The sequence below is a fragment of the Notothenia coriiceps genome, unplaced genomic scaffold (assembly GCF_000735185.1).
Source record: "Notothenia coriiceps isolate Sejong01 unplaced genomic scaffold, NC01 NC01_scaffold00037244, whole genome shotgun sequence".
Classification (NCBI taxonomy): Eukaryota; Metazoa; Chordata; class Actinopteri; order Perciformes; family Nototheniidae; genus Notothenia; species Notothenia coriiceps.
Window position 1 is genome coordinate 11,442,107 of NW_011369945.1, and position 5,385 is coordinate 11,447,491.

The window sequence follows — 5,385 nt, forward strand, 5'->3', positions numbered from 1 at the left end:
CCCCTGTCATTTCTGACATTGGTACAGTCCATAAATAGACACCTGGCTGCCATAGAGAGACTGTAAGCAGAATAATACAGAATCAAGCATTTGGATGAGTCAAAGACAAATTACAGAATGGAAAAGACATGGAGGGAGTAATGTTGCTGTGTGGGAGTATAAACAGAGGGGCAGAGAGAGAAAAGCAGGGAGCCGAAAGGAAGAAAAACCAACTGTGAACATATTTGTCTATTTTTTGTCGAGGCACGCATTGCATGCAAGTGTTTTGATGATAAACATGGTGATTGAAAGTCAGTCCTGTGTAATCTCCTGAACCTGTATGCTGGTCTATTGCTTTGAAATCACCTTCAGAACAGGGTTCATTATATTTTCTTTTAGAAGGGTTATTGCTTTTGAAGAGGAGATTGTGTCTGTCACATTAAGTGAAGTGTTGGAAGTGGACGAATATTAAAAAGGCGGAACTAAACCACCTTCAGCTCAATTTGGACCACATGTTTCTGCATAACCAATATGCACATAGAAGGACTTCTTCCTACTGCTTTCCTTTCTCTGATTTTGTTACCAGACATACCAAACATAGACTTTGTTTCTGCATTCAACGGCCAATTTAGCCTTGTGCTTACACTTTCAGAGCACAGTCACGACCGATCATAGACACGCCATACCCAGTGAAAACATATAGTGCTGATGGAAAACAGATCATCCATCAGAGATGCAGACGGTGTCCTCCTTCCTCAGCCGAAAGCAGACGTCTCACGATCACAATGCAGATAGTTAAGGTTACCTAGAGACTTAGAAAGACTCCAACTACTAATTATCTCGTATACCAATCAGCACCTCTCTTTTATTTCATAGATTGATTTATTGATTGATCTGAGTTAAGTCTATACAGCTGTTGCATTTTTTTCAACAGCCAGATTGAGCATTTTAATTATGAATACCTATTGATGGCATTATCTGTGTCTGACTTGAACAGCCACAAAAGAAAAACTGCTCTGAGTCGTCGTCATGCCTACATTGTTGTGGATGTTTGACATCTTGGTATAAATTCCCCGTCTTACAAATATTTCTTTCTGTTGCTGTAGCTATTATTTGCTTCTCCGTACTCTCGTCTGCTGCAGCACAGCAGTGTCTCACAGGCAGCAGCAAACGCTTTCTTTCAGCGCGCAGATGAAGAATTGAAATCCCTTTTGACAGCAAGAACATAAGGAAAAGGAGAAATAGAAACATTTGAGGTTTAATAGCAACGCTACAGGCAAACAAGGTGAGTGGCTAAAAGATGAGAGAGAGAGAGAAGTTAAAATGCAGACAGTGTAAGTGCTGTGATGGATGGTAAGGCCTCTCAAAAATAACAAGGGGGGGGGGAGAGAGGGAGGTGTTTATTTCCCCATGAATACATTTTAGCTAAAGCTTTTTTTGTCCGTCTCTGTTTTAAGAAATGGAGATGAACAGGCTTCTAAATTCAGCTGTGCCACTTTTATTTGTACAGTAATTCAACAGTGAAGCCAGCAAGGTTCCTATGTGTGGGTGATTTTTCGATTTGATCAAGTTTAGAATAGGCTGGTACTGCAGAGGTGTGTGTCTGGAGAGGGAAGAGAGGGGAGAGCGAGAGGGGCGGACAGACTTATGACACTTTGGAGAATTCAATTGATGCCTGCAGCACTTTCACAACTGCACTGGCACTGACTGTTTACTGACGTTTTTATCAGGGTACCAAATAATTGAAGCTTGGTTGCAAGACGTGAATGTGTGTGTGTGTGTGTGTATATGCCCTTTCAAATGCACAAAATATTTGCTGTGTGTCAATAATCATGCAGTGTGTGTTTTTTCCCATAGGTAGAGGTGACTCCACTGCAGATGAGGGAACATGTTGGCGATGGACCAAGGGGTGGTGGAGGAATGGCTGTCAGAATATAAGGTACTGCTTCAGTGTGTGTGTGTGAAATACAACTTGAAGCACATAGCCCTTATTTGTGTGGTATGCTGCTTCTTATTGGCAACATTTCTTCCACACATCTAAAAAAAAACCTACTCTGAAGTGCTTTTCATGAGCACTCAGCAATATGTTGAGTGCTACCAAAGCTCAGTGAGGTGTGCTGATAAAGGGGCAGAAGGGAACTTCCTGTTTAATCGTACGAGGACCTACCTGTTTCCCTCCGAGTGAAAATGATCTCTAAATGCAACTTTTGATATGACTGAAGATATCACTGTCTGTCAATGCAGGGTTTAGATGCTCTCGAATATCAAACAGAATGTATTTCTATACTGCTGAACTCCTCTTGATCTCACTTCTGTTTCATTCACCTGTAACCATAATATTGTGCAGATTTTTTTATTAAGAATTATATTTGTGTACTTGCTGTAAAGGAAGTACACGGTTACGTGTCACATTTTAACTTGTCATGCTGGGTGTTTATTTTAAGGATCAGTCAGTTAGTTTATCAAACTTCAGCTAAGTCTGTGTGTGTGTTTTTCAGACCCTCCCTGACAATGCTGTGTCCAATTATGCTGCATCACTAAAAGACAAAGGTGCTCTGGTCCCAGCACTCTACAAGGTCATGCGAGAGAACTACAGCGATGTATGAACACACACTCTAAAGTTAATCTATAGTAAATACCTGATAACACAACAATTAACACTACATTTGTTTCATGTTACCACTTACCTGTCATTTGCATATTTCTTCACATAATCTTGACATATTGTAAAAACCATAGATGCAACATGTATTACAGTCACAGTTAATACTCATTTTTGGCATGATTCTTTTGTTTGGCTTGCCTTCCTCCCCAGTTGCTGGAGCCAGTGTGTCACCAGTTGTTTGAGTTTTACCGGAGCGGAGAGCCGCAGCTGCAACGCTTCACACTGCAGTTTCTGCCAGAGCTCCTGTGGAGCCTCCTGTCCGTCAGCGCAGCCAGAGACCCCCACACGTCCGGCTGCATCGAGGCCCTGCTGCTGGGCATTTACAACCTGGTAGGGGAGAGGGTGGAGCTGTTGTTTTCAAAACACACAACTGATCTGTTTATTGATGACCAGTAGAGTATCTCTTTTAAATAGCAATATATTTTAGTGTGATGAGGGAGAGGTAAGGGAACGTTCCTAGATCTTTAGCAAGTGGATGTAATCATGCAGTTCAAGAAGCAGGGGGCTTAACCGCTCAACTATTTCTGGGAGCTGAGTCATGTCTTTTTTAAAGATTCCATTATGCACTTTCTGCTGCATGGAGAGCGACAGGAAAGATGGTTTGGAAATAGAGGAAATGAAACACAGTGACTACAGATTAGGGATGAATTGCACCTTACAAATGTCCTTTCCAAACAAACAGAGATGCCACCACTAGAAATGACTTAAGCGTGATGAGTCTTATTTCATCCATTTAAGCTCTTGATGTTTTATCTATCAGCAAAGTGCAGTGTCCTCTAACTTCCTGTCTGAATAGCAGAATAGGTCAGCTGTCACTCAACACAGTTGGCTCCCATTAATGTATTTGACATTAACATGCACACCGGGGACACCAAAACCCCAGGGTTTGTGCGTGTGTGTTCACTCAGTAAACACACAAATGAGAAAACGCACATACACTGGCAGACTGATTTGGGAAATAGGGACCCTGAGGTCCACACACTAACACCCACACATAACAGATGAGTGTGCTTGAAGAGAAAAGCACACACTCTTTAGAGGTTTAGGGCACTCACAAAATAAGCTACTGTTATTTCTCGCCCACAGGAACACTTTCTCATTGTCTTCCTGTCTTTCTCTTTCACAGGAAATAGTTGATAAGGATGGACAAAGTAAAATATTATCTTTTACTGTCCCTTCCCTCTCCAAACCCTCAGTGTACCATGAGGTGAGAAACGCACAAATGCACACACATATTTTAATTTCCTTGCAGTTTAAAATGATATATTTTCTTCATCTTTCCAACCCCAGCCTTCAGCCATTGGCTCCATTGCCCTCACAGAAGGGGCTTTAGCCAACCATGGGCTGAGCAGGGTGGTGTACAGCGGGCCACACCTCCAGAGAGAGAATTTCACCGCGCAGAACAGGTGAGAGGGGTGATGGGGGCTCTTATTTTAAAGTCTGCTGGTCGAGTAGTGACCTGTCAGCATGGGGGAGGTGGTGCATGTTTTAAAAAGGGCTTTTCAGGTTGCAGCTTGCCTGCTTAGAATTGGCAGCAAACACCAGACAACAACAAAAATAGAAATGCCCATGCAGAAGGTTGAACAATCTGACAAAGCAGCACTTAGGAATTCAGCAACTAAATCTCAAAATGTAAGTTCCTTTACTTTTTATTTTCAAGGAAACTTGCCAAGACATTTATTTCTTCTAGTGTGAGCATAAGTCTGTCCAAATGTTATTTTGATTTATGTTTGGCAGTGGGCGAGGGGGATGGAGATAGGGGAGGGGGGGTTGTTTTTTGCTGGATTGTTTGTCAGTGTGAACTTAATTTACAAACATAGGATTGAGGAACCGGCTAGACATTCAGTTTTGGATGCTGTCAAAGGGAAGTTGAGTTGAGACACAAATCTATCATTTTGACTTTTAATGGGAATGTAGTCCAACAATCTCTCCTCCAGTCTCCAGGAGGAACTTAATTGATTTCACATTTCAGAATCTGTCTACAGCTTTTGGGGAGTTAGTATTACTTCCTATGTGTGGGGGGGGGGAAGGTATTTTGTGAGGCAGCTGTGCAAAAAATGATAAATTGCCTGACTTAAATTGATGGACTGAAGATATAAAATTCTGGAGCTGTGGATTTAGAAAGATGGGCTCTTATGAAATCTGTAGCAGAACACACCCATTTCTCTGAACTGCTGGCAGCTGAGTTGCACTGTGGGTAATAAAGATGCCACGTTTTGACAAGGAATAGCATGGAATATAAAGGCGATATCTTTGGTTGTGCCAGTGTGGAGTACTGCTTTTGAAATCATTAAATATATTTTTTTGTCTTTTTTTCTATCTACTGCATGCATGGAAGCGTAACTGAGTCTGTGGATTTCTGATCTGAAAAATTGAAAATGTTGTTTTATATGTCATGATGTAATGAAGGCGGGGCTATTTTAAGGTTTTGTTTTGATTATGCAGATTTGAGGTGCTGACCTTCCTGCTGCTGTGCTACAACGCTGCTCTTAGCTACATGACCGCCACCTCCCTCCAGTCCCTCTGCCAGCTCAGTTCCAGGTAACACACACACACACACACACACACACACACACACACACACACACACACACACACTATGTACAATATACATGCATGTCAATATACTAAACACAAATACACAAACAGGTCACTTTAATATAGATAAGAGAAACTTCCACTTCCTGTCTTTCCTTTTCTGTATCTCTCTTTCTCTTTTTTCTCCACACGCACACGTACAC